Source organism: Palaemon carinicauda, chromosome 10 (genome assembly GCF_036898095.1).
Source record: "Palaemon carinicauda isolate YSFRI2023 chromosome 10, ASM3689809v2, whole genome shotgun sequence".
Classification (NCBI taxonomy): Eukaryota; Metazoa; Arthropoda; class Malacostraca; order Decapoda; family Palaemonidae; genus Palaemon; species Palaemon carinicauda.
Window position 1 is genome coordinate 73,150,718 of NC_090734.1, and position 15,068 is coordinate 73,165,785.

A 15,068-nucleotide genomic window follows, 5' to 3' on the forward strand; every position below is an offset into this window, starting at 1 on the left:
AATAGGTTTGTGCTTCTTCGGCATTCAGGCCAATTGTCGGCAACCCAGTTCACTAACAATGAGTAACAATCCTCCATGAGGGAATGCAGAGGCAAGAAAAGTAATCCGGAGGCTAGCATTCGAATAAACAATTTCTTGTATACAGTAAAGAGCTAGTCTCTCTCTCTCTCTCTCTCTCTCTCTCTCTCTCTCTCTCTCTCTCTCTCTCTCTCTCTCTCTATATATATATATATATATATATATATATATACACACACACACATATATATATATATATATATATATATATATATATATATATATATATATATATATATATATATATATATATATATATATATATATACATATACACACACACACACACACACATATATATATATATATATATATATATATATATATATATATATATATATATATATATATATATATATATATATATGTGTGTGTGTGTGTGTGTGTGTGTATATATATATATTTATATATATAAATATATATATATATATATATATATATATATATATATATATATATATATATATATCTATATATATATATATATATATATATATATATATATATATATATATATATATATATATATATATATATATATCATTACTTGCTAAGCTACAACCCGAGTTTGAAAAGCAGGATACTATAAGCCCAGGGGGTCCAACAGGGAAAATAGCTTAGTGAGGAAAGGAAACAAGGAAAAACAAAATATTCTAATAACAGTAACAAATTAAAATAAATATTGCCTATATAAACTAAAAAAACTTTAACAAAACAAGAGGAAGAGAAATAGGATAGAATAGTGTGCGTGAGTGTACCCTCAAGCAAGAGAACTCTCACACAAGACAATGGAAGATTATGGTACAAAGGCTATGGCACTACCCAAGACAAAGAGAACAGTGGTGTCCTTCTCCTAGAAGAGGTACTCACCATAGCTAGAGTCTTTTTTACCCTCATCAAGGGGAAAGTGGCCACTGAAAAGTTACTGTGCAGTAGTCAACTCCTTGGGTGAAGAAGAACTGTTTGGTACTCTTAGTGTTGTCAGGTGTATGAGGACAGAGGAGAATATGTAAAGAATAGCCCAGACTATTCGGTATGTGTTGGTAAAAGGAAAATGAACTGTAACCAGAGAGAAGGATCTAGCTAGTCAAAGGACCCAATGTCTATCCAGTGGTAATATCTTTACGGATATATATATATATATATATATATATATATATATATATATATATATATATATATATATATATATATATATAAATATATATATATATATATATATATATATATATATATATATATATATATATATATATATATATATATATATATATATATATATATATATATATATATATGTCCTCATCCTTGCATGCAAAGATATGTTTTATACGTCAAGGTAAATGAACTCTATAATCATGAGAATTCCACAAAATCTATCAATCCAGCATGTTGTTGTAGCAAGATTGCATCTTGCTTGCGAGGGGTAACCAGTAGCCTTTGTGTGTTCATTAGACAAGGTGCTCAACTGAGAGTATCGGCTGTACACAATGTATTCACGAACCGTTTTGTAATAAAATGAAAAAAAAACATGTTCCGATGTCTCATTATCCGTTGACATGAGACATATTGGTGTTAAGTGTACAAATACGTCTGTTTGTGTATGCTGGGAGCGAAGTTGTTCTTGAGCTGGTAAAATATAAGGACTAACATAGCAGACGCTGCTGCTACGGGAGATGGAAACGAAGGAGCAGTTGGTTATCGTGAGGCCGAGGAAGAATATAGACAGGAACAACGAACAAAGGAACAGATTCTTGGTTGAATGAGAAGAGGAGCGGTGTGCAACCACAGCATATCCGATGTACATAAATGAAGTCCAAACACACACAAGTGAAAGTACACATGTACAGCCGAGTGAAGATAACATCGTAGTTTGGAAACTGCCAGAACTCCAGGCATGTGTTAGGCTTTTTGATGATCAGCGGCCAAATGAAGGGTCTCAGTCGATTGATGTGTTTTTGAGAGACATTGAAGTAGCCACATATGGGTGGTCGGAAAGAGAAAAAGCTATTCAAGTAATTAGATTGCTGAAAGATGCTCCGGCAATGGAGGTAATGTGTTGGCCACAAGACAGTTTAAGAAGTTATTCTGAAATAAAACAATGTTTAATTGAGAAATGTGCCTTACCCAATGCAAAAAAGGGTGACATAAAAGAAAATTACAAACCCCAAATTCAGGAAGGTGAGTCCGTTCTTAGTTTTGCAACTCGCTTTTTTTTTTATTGTGATTCGTTTGCTACCCGGAGAGCCAATCTCCCAGAAGGTGATGAAAAAGCAATTTCCCGTAAACATATTCGTAGATCAGTAAACCCATATTTATGTGCTTATTTGTTCAATGATAATCCCTCATTAGTAGACGTAGGGATGGCGATACAAAACACTCTAGACAGTTTGCCATAACAAAAAATGACTGAGAATAACTGCCCCGGTTCCGAGAGGGTCGCAGCCATGAGAGGCACTCACCAAACCCAAAAGCGGGAGAGGGGAGAAAGCAGTCAGCAGGTGAGAAGAATCTTCAGATGCTAGCAGTGTGGGGGAGAGGGGCACCGACGAGTGCAGTGCCCACCCGAGGATCCCCCCGCTGTTACACTTGTCAGGCCTATGGTCATCTATCTCGAGAGTGCCGAGCAAAAAACGCTGAGGGCAGGCGGGCTGTGGCACATACACACCACCCTCAGCCCAACATCCGAGGAAAAGGAAACAAAGGAAGGGGGAGATGAGGGAAATCGATGCCGCCCCCCCCCCCCCGCATGACATCAGAAGCAGCAGCCGAGGCAGCGGTGAGAGTGACAACAACGGACGTGGTAGTGCAGGCACTGGGACCTCCATCGGTACCCCTAACATCACTCTCGCAGAACTAGGGAGAGGACCAGGGGACTGCGGCGGGGCAGGTGAGGTCGTTGGTCCGTGCCCCGTATATCATAATGGTCGGCTAGGAATGTTAGTAGCTAGGATTTCCTACCAGATAAATCCATTCCAGTGCTGATCGACACAGGAGCCAGCGTTTCACTGATAGAAAAAAGATTCTCCTCAAACCCACTACAGTCAGCGGCATCCATCATCCTCGACACCCAGGAGGAAATAAACTATGCGTAAGCCATACAACGATCGTCAACTTTAAGGTGGGATCTATTAAGTTTACACATGATTCTTTTGTCTTGCCCACTTTGGGAATTCCAGGAATCGAGGGTATATTAGGAATTGATTTTATAAGCAGTAATTAAATATACATTTTTAGGCGAAAAGATACAATAACAGTAAAAGCAGGAGGGTGCATTTCGCCGATAAAAAGTCATGAGATAGTAAGTGCTTGGGCGAGCTTGGAGAGACATTTAAGTAAGGTGACAGCTGCACCTGAGAGAGGAGAAGTTTTGTCTCCCCAGACACTTATGAGCATATCAGTGACCCTGTGTCAGCCTCTTCCGAAAGGAACCAAGGTCGTTGTTAAACCCCATGACAATTGGGTGCACGTAGTCTTAGAGAGCTTATCAGAAATAAAAGAGAACAGAGCTGATATAACGATAGTTAATTTGTCAAATAAAAGAGTTGTTTTAGGAAGTGATTCTGTGTGTGCATTAAGAGTTATGTGAAATTATTAATAATGGGATCTTTGAAGCCAAAACTCCATCCCGCACAGACGAATGCACTCAGAACTTGATTATGCAAGCGCAAAAACTATGTCCGTCAGAATATCAACTTGTAGTTAGTGACATTGTTGATAATCATTCCGATGTAATTGCAATTGGAGACGAGCTACCCGGGAAGATTGATCGATTTCCCTTTAGCATTGAAACTGGGCAGGCGGAGCCGATCAGGTCAAGGCCTTATAAAGTACCCATTCATTTCTAGGGAGAGGTAGAAAGGGAAATCAGTAAATTAAAGGAACAAGGGATAATCGAGGAGAGCGAATCCCCCTGGGCTTCTCCAATTGTAGCTGTTAGGGAAAAAGGTGGCTCGGTAAGATTGTGTGTTGATTATAGGAAGTTGAATGCAGTCACTAAGGATAATGCATTTCCAATGCCCTCGATCGAAGAATTACTTGTGAAGGTACGGGATAGTAAATGTAAAACGGCATTTATAGCTAACGATCAACTATTTCAGTTCAATTTTCTTCCCTTTGGTGTTAAAAATGCTCCAAGTCATTTCTCTAGAGTAATGATGGCGGTTTTGTCTCCCTTAATTGGCCATAATGTTCTTGTTTATTTAGAGGATATCATAATTACTGGGAAAACGGCCGAAGAACATGATAATATTTGTAAAGTTTTAGAAGCATTACGATGTAATGGTATGAAAATAAATTTGTCAAAGTGCAAATTTTTCTGTGAACAGGTCGAATTTTTAGGACACATAATAACCCCAGAGGGTATCCAACCCTGCCCCAGTAAATTAGAAGCTATTAGAGATTTCCCCAGACCACGTAAATTTAAGGAAGTAGCTGGGTTCCTTGGGCTATTACCGTAAATTCATAAGAGGGATTGGAGAGATAGCGAGACCCTTGGATGCTTTAAAAAAACAAAATGTAATGAATTGGGGAGTGTAAAAAGAAAGGGCCTTTAACCATTTGAAAGCTGCCTTAACTAGCAATGACTTACTTGCATATCCTAGATTTGATCGCGTGTTTTTAGTGACAACAGATGCGAGTAGCTTAGCAATTGGTGGCATAGTTTCTCAACGAGATGATAATTGTAGAGAGCGACCCATTTGTTTTGCTTCCAGGGTATTAAAAGGCGCAGAAAAGAACTATAGTACATTCGATCAAGAGGCTTTGGCTATTCTTTGGGTTCTAGAGAGACATCGGTTCTTTTTATTAGGTCAGTCGATTGAGTTGCAAAGTGATCATCGCCCCTTACGTGACTTATATCATAAAAATAATTTGACATCTAGACAAGCGAAATGGATTGAAAGATTGTTAGAGTTTAATATTAAGGATTTCCACCAAATGGAAGGTAAAGCTAACAAGGAAGCTGATGTTCCGATGTTTCATTATCCGTTAACATGGGACATATATATTTCTTTCTAGTCACTACTCTGTCTCTACCAAGGCCGTCTCGAGAGAAGGCCGGGTCATTTGGGGAGTAAGAAAGGTCCCACGTAGTACGAGTACTGCTTTCACACAGCTACTATAGGCTGTGAATAAAGGGGTCTCGCTCGATTTCTTCACAGTTTTCTGCTGTTATTCCAGAAAATTTGACTGATTCGGAATCCAGGGTAATCCCTTTTATGTGTTATATACCAAACTGCAAAGGAAATTAACGAACTGGACCGAGACTGACTTTTCCTTTTCTGATGAAGAAAAAGCCTAGTTATTGCACGCCATCAAGAGAGCTCGATATTATCCTAACTATAATATTAGGGGAAGTACTATACTTATCATTTTAACAATTATAATTGCATTATATTGTTCATGTGGTATTGGTCACAGAATAGCAGTCTTGTATAATGAAAAGATTATTAAACTGTTTACAAAATTACTTTGGTATTCACACAGTTTTCCCTTGTTACTCGTTACTTTATTCTCTCTTTGATTTCTTCTCTTTCAATTCTTGCTTCCTCATTCTTCGGTTGCCCCCCCCCTCTCTCTCTCTCTCTCTCTCTCTCTCTCTCTCTCTCTCTCTCTCTCTCTCTCTCTCTCTCTCTCTCTCTCTCTTTCTCTCTCGTTTTTATGAAAATGCGTTTTGCACTTTAAAATTGCATTTAAACACTTTTCAGGTGTGCCAGCTACACTTCAGATCTAATTATATTGAATCCGAGACATTCTTCTTTGATAAGACAACTCGGAAGAGACCCATAGCTAAGAGAATTGCAAACAATAACAATGGAAACATAAAAATAAATCGTCAAAAATTTCAAGTAAAGAAAATATACAGCAAGATCAGGAGATTGTGCAAAAGATGTTAAATTATTTTAAATTGCCAGAATTGTTTACTTTTTATATATTTTTCAGAATTAAATTGAAAGAATCATTCATTTGTTCGGTATGCAAGTGTAGTTTGGAATTAGTGGGTCCTGAAATTAGATTACTGCCACGGGAAAGTTTTATTTTAACTATTACTTTTTTTCTCTGTCAAATTTTTCTTAACCCGATTATCCAAAGTCGTCTCCTTTTGGTGTGTAGGATCTCTTAATTTTTCTATGAGGATTATCAGCTGTAGATAGTAAAGAGAAACAAAGTGTGTATGTATAGTAAGTGTGCGAGAGAAAGTATTGTGATGTCACAACTAAACTCATTCCTTATTCGTCTCCATATCAATCAACCTACTCGGGCTGACTTCTTCCCCCACTGACCAGGCCTGTATTTGAGACGGCCTTGTCTCTACCGGTCCCTCGGGTAAGCTGGAGAAGGAATAGTCATACCCTGGTGAGATGGGATACCCCGAAAGGTACACTCGGAAACCACAGCTGCCGTGTTGTAGTTAGGAAGGGGAATGGGGTGGAAAGGTTTGAGTCTGTGTGTGTATATCTAACGAAATATTTAGCCGTCATTTTTGACGGGTCGCGTACACTGGTATTATATAGCTCTCTTTAGGGTTATGTCGAATGAATGGGGGTAACTAAAAGCCAATTTAATAATCAATAACCTTTACTTGGCATATCCTAATGGCATATATAGTAGCCATTCCTAAAATGGAACTGTCGGCTGATGATTACTTAAAATATGGGTAGGTCGTATTGGAAACGATTTACAAGAAATATCATGTGTGATTGTTCGGTTGATAAACAGACTAATGGTAAATGGCGACCATTGAAAAATGGACTTTGAGTGATCGTTCAATCGATACAGAGGTTTGTAGAGTAATTTAAGCCAACTGCTCCAACAGATGAACTGTTAGTGAAGGATGAAATAGTATAAGGATTAATGGATTCATTTTACAAAGATTAATGGAATCATTTTACAAAGATTAATGAATTCATTTATGCCTTCCATTTCAAAAGAGGAACAGTTTGTGATCGGTCAATTAATACAAAGTTTAATGGTGAATAGGCTTCTTTTTCTAAAAATAAAAGGACACCTATTTGCTGAATATAAATCGATATAATACACATGGACTAAAAATAGAAGGAAAATGCAGGATTTGCTACAGCTCTGCATGATTTCTTCATGGATTGCATTCCAGGACGGAAGAATTAGGCTATTAAAACAAACTGGTGTAAAGCAGGCAGTAGGAACAGGAAAATTGGAGTTTCATATTCCTAGACTCTTTTATTCATACATGTATGAAAATGAGGTTGAAAATGGCTTGATACATCGAACCCTAGAAAAAAATTCTGAAAGTGCAGACCTCCACCAATGAAACTTATTTCTCGAAACCAGCTAGCCATTCCCAGAAACAATTAAAACCGTAGACGTATTTGAAGTCTGTGTGACAACCATTTGCGAACTTGGGATTTAGGGTTAATTCGGTCAACCTTTTGCTCGACCTTGACCTTGAGTTTTGACCTAGTACTTCCATGTCTCAATATAACAATTAATTCTTAAAAGTTTCACTACTCTATGAATAAAATTATGGCCAGGAAGTTGTTCACAAACAAAAAAAGGCAGACAAACGGGTAAGCCTTCAAACAAGGGTGAAAATATAACCTCCTCCCAACTTCGTTGGCGGAGGTAAAACTGTAAGTGATACATGAGTGGATACATGCACGTATCTTCCAGGAGGTTTTTCAATAAGAATTCAATGTTCATTATGGTTGATTCTCCGTTGATCTGTGAAGGAAAATTAGTCGTAATTTTAGAAAACTTTTTTAATTTTTCAAATTACATTTTTCAGTTGGACTTATGCTGTTACCACCAACATCAAAGGACATCTCTCTCTCTCTCTCTCTCTCTCTCTCTCTCTCTCTCTCTCTCTCTCTCTCTCTCTCTTCTAGCTACTAATCCTACAGTTAAGAAGGTTGTTGGGAAATAAATACTTAACGTATTTAGTTCCTAACAGACGAGATAAAGTAATCAGTTTCGTCTAATAAAAAGAGGTGTCAAGAGAACAAAACTTTTTGTTGAAGAACAATACAATTATAAACATGAATCAGTTTAATGTCTTTCAAGAAAATATCTGACAAAACAATGCATATCTTGTACCCATGGAAATGGCCTTCATGGCTGAGTAAACACGGGTTTATAAATGAGTATTGTGAAATAAGCAAGAAATTTCAATAACACTTATGTCAGAAAAAGAGTGTGCATAGCAAATAGAAATATCCAGAATGCTTTGCTAAGTTGGAAATTTACAAATAGTTTCGCCTATACAATTTTTTTTTTCATAATCCCTTTTATCTTTTTATCTGCGTGGAGATTTTTTTTTCACGCTTAAAGCTATTCCTTACGAAAAACTGTTGCTTTTATTGTGGCCTCAACTCATTAGATTCTCATCAATTAGCATAGAAAATTAAAGAAATTTAGATAGGGGACGTTCAATCAACTTAGATCCGTAGATAACATGAGAAAGGAAGAGGGAAAACTCATACAAATATGAGTTCTCTATTCCGATACCATACAGGTATACCCAAAGGATTAGAAATCATTACGGTGATAAAGGTGATAACATATTCTAAAAGAGGAGATGGCCACAGTGATAATAGATGCTATTAGCTCAGAAGTAGAGATAACAAATGCAAAAAGAAGAAATACAACACATGGAAAACGAGGGAACTTTGTCATAAAGGACCTAACTCAACCAAGAATGAGATATAATACAGACGAAAATAAAAAATTAGCTGAAATTGAAATAATCTAGTCAATAAGAGAAGATTCTATATCCAAAAGGAGGCAATAACAGGGCCGAGGAGAAGATAACACATCTGTAAAAAAGTTATATGCCCGGATGAAATAGGACTCAGTCCAAAAGCCGAGAACAAAATTTAACGAAAAAACCGAAAACATGAGAAAGCCCAAAGGCCGGGAAAATAACAGACAAATGACCGAAATCAAAAGACATCCCAAAGACCGAAAAAAAAACAGTAAAATGACCGGAAATAGGAGACAGCCCAAAGGCTGGAAACAAAAAAAAGGTAACTGACGGAAACCAGGAGAAAGCTCTGAGGCCAAAAGCAAATAACAGCCACATGACAGTAAACAGGACACAACCCAAAGCCGAAAACAAGAAATATCCAAATGACTGAAAACAGGAAACAGCCAAAAGGCTGAAAACAAGAAAGAGCCGAAATACTGAGAGCAGGAGATAGCCCAAAGGCTGAAAACAAGAAAGAGCCAAAATACTAAAAACAGGAGACAGCCCAAAGGATGAAAACAAGAAATAGCCAAAATACTGAAAACAAGAGACAGCCTTTAGGCTGAAAACAAGAAATAGCCAAAATACTAAAAACAGGAGACACCCTTAAGGCTGAAAACAAGAAAGAGCCAAAATACTGAAAACAGGAGACATCGCAAAGGCTGAAAACAAGAAAGAGCCAAAATACTAAGAACAGGAGACAGACCAAAGGCTGAAAACAAGAAAGAGCTAATATACTGAAAACAGGAGACAGCCCAAAAGCTGAAAACAAGAATGAGCCAAAATACTGAAAACAGTAGACAGCCCAAAGGCTGAAAACAAGAAAGAGCCAAAATACTGAAAACAGGAGACAGCGCAAAGGCTGAAAAAAAGAAAGAGCCATAATACTGGAAACAGGAGATAGCCCAAAGGCTGAAAACAAAAAAAAGCCAAAATACTGAAAGCAGGAGACAGCGCAAAGGCTGAAAACAAGAAAGAGCCAAAATACTGAAAACAGGAGACAGCGCAAAGGCTGAAAACAAGAAAGAGCCAAAATACTAAAAACAGGAGACAGCCCAAAGAATGAAAACAAGAAATAGCTAAAATACTGAAAACAGGAGACACCCTTAAGGCTGAAAACAAGAAATAGGAAAAATACTGAAAACAGGAGACAGCATTAAGGCTGAAAACAAGAAAGAGCCAAAATACTGAAAACAGGAGACAGTCCAAAGGCTGAAAACAAGAAAGAGCTAAAATACTGAAAACAGGAGACAGACCAAAGGCTGAAAACAAAAAAGAGCCAAAATACTGAAAACAGGAGACAGCCCAAAGGCTGAAAATAAGAAAAAGCCAAAATACTGAAAACAGGAGACAGCCCAAAGGCTGAAAACAAGAAAGAGCCAAAATACTGAAACCAGGAGACAGCGCAAAGGCTGAAAACAATAAAGAGCCAAAATACTGAAAAAAGGAGACAGCGCAAAGGCTGAAAACAAGAAATAGACAAAATACTGAAAAAAGGAGACAGCCCAAAGGCTAAAAGCAAGAAAGAGCTAAAATACTGAAAACAGGAGACAGCCAAAAGGCTGGAAACAAGAAAGACCAAAAATACTGAAAACAGAGACAGCCCAAAGGCTGAAAACAAGAAAGAGCTAATATACTGGAAACAGGAGACAGCCCAAAAGCTGAAAACAAGAATGAGCCAAAATACTGAAAACAGTAGACAGCCCAAAGGCTGAAAACAAGAAAGAGCCAATATACTGAAAACAGGAGACAGCGCAAAGGCTGAAAACAAGAAAGAGCCAAAATACTGAAAACAGGAGATAGCCCAAAGGCTGAAAACAAAAAAGAGCCAAAATACTGAAAGCAGGACACAGCGCAAAGGCTGAAAACAAGAAAGAGCCAAAATACTGAAAACAGGAGACAGCGCAAAGGCTGAAAACAAAAGAGCCAAAATACTGAAAGCAGGAGATAGCCCAAGGGCTGAAAACAAGAAAGAGCCAAAATACTGAAAACAGGAGACAGCCCAAAGAATGAAAACAAGAAATAGCTAAAATACTGAAAACAGGAGACACCCTTAAGGCTGAAAACAAGAAATAGCCAAAATACTGAAAACAGGAGACAGCATTAAGGCTGAAAACAAGAAAGAGCCAAAATACTGAAAACAGGAGACAGTCCAAAGGCTGAAAACAAGAAAGAGCTAAAATACTGAAAACAGGAGACAGACCAAAGGCTGAAAACAAAAAAGAGCCAAAATACTGAAAACAGGAGACAGCGCGAAGGCTGAAAACAAGAAAGAGCCAAAATACTGAAAACAGGAGACAGCGCAAAGGCTGAAAACAAGAAAGAGCCAAAATACTGAAAACAGGAGACAGCGCAAAGGCTGAAAACAAGAAAGAGCCAAAATACTGAAAACAGGAGACAGCCCAAAGGCTGAAAGCAAGAAAGAGCTAAAATACTGAAAACAGGAGACAGCCAAAAGGCTGGAAACAAGAAAGAGCCAAAATACTGAAAATAGAAACAGCCCAAAGGCTGAAAACAAGAAAGAGCCAAAATACTAAAAACTGGAGACAGCCCAAAGGCTGAAAACAAGAAAGAGCCAAAATACTGAGAACAGGAGACAGCCGAAAGGCTGAAAACAAAAAAAGAGCCAAAATACTGAAAACAGGAGAAAGCTCAAAGGCTGAAAACAAGAAAGAGCCAAAATACTGAAAACAGTAGACAGCCCAAAGGCTGAAAACAAGAAAGAGCCAAAATACTGAAAACAGGAGACAGCCCAAAGGCTGAAAACAAGAAAGAGCCAAAATACTGAAAACAGGAGACAGCCCTAAGGTTGAAAACAAGAAAGAGCGAAAATACTGAAAACAGGAGACAGCTCAAAGGCTGAAAACAAGAAAGAGCCAAAATACTAAAAACAGGAGACAGCTCAAAGGCTGAAAACAAGAAAGAGCCAAAATACTGAAAACAGGAGACAGCTCAAAGGCTGAAAACAAGAAAGAGCCAAAATACTGAAAACAGGAGACAGCCCAAAGGCTGAAAACAAGAAAGAGCTAAAATATTGAAAACAGGAGACAACCCAAAGGCTAAAAACAAGAAAGAGCCAAAATACTGAAAACAGGAGATAGCCTTAAGGCTGAAAACAAGAAAGAGCCAAATACTGAAAACAGGAGACAGCCCAAAGGCTGAAAACAAGAAAGAGTCAAAATACTGAAACCAGGAGACAGCGCAAAGGCTGAAAACAATAAAGAGCCAAAATACTGAAAACAGGAGACAGCGCAAAGGCTGAAAACAAGAAATAGACAAAATACTGAAAAAAGGAGACAGCCCAAAGGCTGAAAGCAAGAAAGAGCTAAAATACTGAAAACAGGAGACAGCCAAAAGGCTGGAAACAAGAAAGACCCAAAATACTGAAAACAGAGACAGCCCAAAGGCTGAAAACAAGAAAGAGCTAATATACTGAAAACAAGAGACAGCCTAAAAGCTGAAAACAAGAATGAGCCAAAATACTGAAAACAGTAGACAGCCCAAAGGCTGAAAACAAGAAAGAGCCAAAATACTGAAAACATGAGACAGCGCAAAGGCTGAAAACAAGAAAGAGCCAAAATACTGAAAACAGGAGATAGCCCAAAGGCTGAAAACAAAAAAGAGCCAAAATACTGAAAGCAGGAGACAGCGCAAAGGCTGAAAACAAGAAAGAGCCAAAATACTGAAAACAGGAGACAGCGCAAAGGCTGAAAACAAAAAAGAGCCAAGATACTGAAAGCAGGAGATAGCCCAAAGGCTGAAAACAAGAAAGAGCCAAAATACTGAAAACAGGAGACAGCCCAAAGAATGAAAACAAGAAATAGCTAAAATACTGAAAACAGGAGACACCCTTAAGGCTGAAAACAAGAAATAGCCAAAATACTGAAAACAGGAGACAGCATTAAGGCTGAAAACAAGAAAGAGCCAAAATACTGAAAACAGGAGACAGTCCAAAGGCTGAAAACAAGAAAGAGCTAAAATACTGAAAACAGGAGACAGACCAAAGGCTGAAAACAAAAAAGAGCCAAAATACTGAAAACAGGAGACAGCGCGAAGGCTGAAAACAAGAAAGAGCCAAAATACTGAAAACAGGAGACAGCCCAAAGGCTGAAAACAAGAAAGGGTCAAAATACTGAAACCTGGAGACAGCGCAAAGGCTGAAAACAAGAAAGAGCCAAAATACTGAAAACAGGAGACAGCGCAAAGGCTGAAAACAAGAAAGAGCCAAAATACTGAAAACAGGAGACAGCCCAAAGGCTGAAAGCAAGAAAGAGCTAAAATACTGAAAACAGGAGACAGCCAAAAGGCTGAAAACAAGAAAGAGCCAAAATACTGAAAACAGAGACAGCCCAAAGGCTGAAAACAAGAAAGAGCCAAAATACTAAAAACTGGAGACAGCCCAAAGGCTGAAAACAAGAAAGAGCCAAAATACTGAGAACAGGAGACAGCCGAAAGGCTGAAAACAAAAAAAGAGCCAAAATACTGAAAACAGGAGAAAGCTCAAAGGCTGAAAACAAGAAAGAGCCAAAATACTGAAAACAGTAGACAGCTTACAGGCTGAAAACAAGAAAGAGCCAAAATACTGAAAACAGGAGACAGCCCAAAGGCTGAAAACAAGAAAGAGCCAAAATACTGAAAACAGGAGACAGCCCTAAGGTTGAAAACAAGAAAGGGCGAAAATACTGAAAACAGGAGACAGCTCAAAGGCTGAAAACAAGAAAGAGCCAAAATACTGAAAACAGGAGACAGCTCAAAGGCTGAAAACAAGAAAGAGCCAAAATACTGAAAACAGGAGACAGCTCAAAGGCTGAAAACAAGAAAGAGCCAAAATACTGAAAACAGGAGACAGCCCAAAGGCTGAAAACAAGAAAGAGCTAAAATATTGAAAACAGGAGACAACCCAAAGGCTGAAAAAAAGAAAGAGCCAAAATACTGAAAACAGGAGATAGCCTTAAGGCTGAAAACAAGAAAGAGCCAAATATTGAAAACTGGAGACAGCACAAAGGCTGAAAACAAGAAAGAGCCAAAATACTGAAAACAGGAGACAGCTCAAAGGCTGAAAGCAAGAAAGAGCCAATATACTGAAAACAGGAGACAGCGCAAAGGCTGAAAACAAGTAAGAGCTAAAATAGTGAAAACAGGAGACAGCCCAAAGGCTGAAAAGAATAAGAGCTAAAATACTGAAAACAGGAGACAGCCCAAAGGGTGAAAACAAGAAAGAGCTAAAATACTGAAAACAGGAGACAACCCAAAAGCTGAAAACAAGAAAGGGCCAAAATACTGAAAACAGGAGACAGCCCAAAGGCTGAAAACAAGAAAGAGCCAAATATTGAAAACTGGAGACAGCACAAAGGCTGAAAACAAGAAAGAGCCAAAATACTGAAAACATGAGACAGACCAAAGGCTGGAAACAAGAAAGAGCCAAAATACTGAAAACAGAAGCCAGCCCAAAGCCTGAAAACAAGAAAGAGCCAAAATACTGAAAACAGGAGACAGCGCAAAGGCTGAAAACAAGAAAGAGCTAAAATACTGAAAACAGGAGACAACCCAAGGGCTGAAAACAAGAAAGAGCCAAAATACTGAAAACTGGAGACAGCACAAAGGCCGAAAACAAGAAACAGCTAATTGATGGAAATCACGAGAAAGCTCTAAAGCCGAAAACAAGAAACATCTAAATGACAAAAACCAGGAAATAGCCCAAAGCCCAAAAACTAGAAATAGCCAATAGACAGAAACCAAGAGAAAGCTTTAAGGCTAAAAAGCCGGCCAAATGTCAGTAAACAGGACACAGCCCAAAGACAGGAAACAAGAAACAGCCAATTGACGGAAACCAAGAGAAAGCTTTAGGCCGAAAAAAAAAAACAGCCAAATGACAGAGAACAGGACATGGCCCAAAGACCGAAAACAAGAAACATCTAAATGACAGAAAACAGGAAATTGCCCTAAGACCGACAACAAGAAATAGCTAATTGACGGCAACCAAGAAATAGCTTTAGGCCACAAACAAAACAGCCAAATGACAGAAAACAGGACACAGCCCAAAAACAGGAAAAAAGAAACATCTAAGTGACAAAAAAAAAAAAAAAAAAACAAAAAAAAACAGGACACAGTCCGAAGGCCAAAAACAAGAAAAATCCAAATGACAGAAAACAGGAGACAACACAAAAGCCGAAAACAAGAAACAGCCAAAATATTGAAAACAGGTGACAGACCCCAGGCCGAAAACAAGAAACAGCCAACTAACGGAAACCAAAGAATGCTCCAAGGC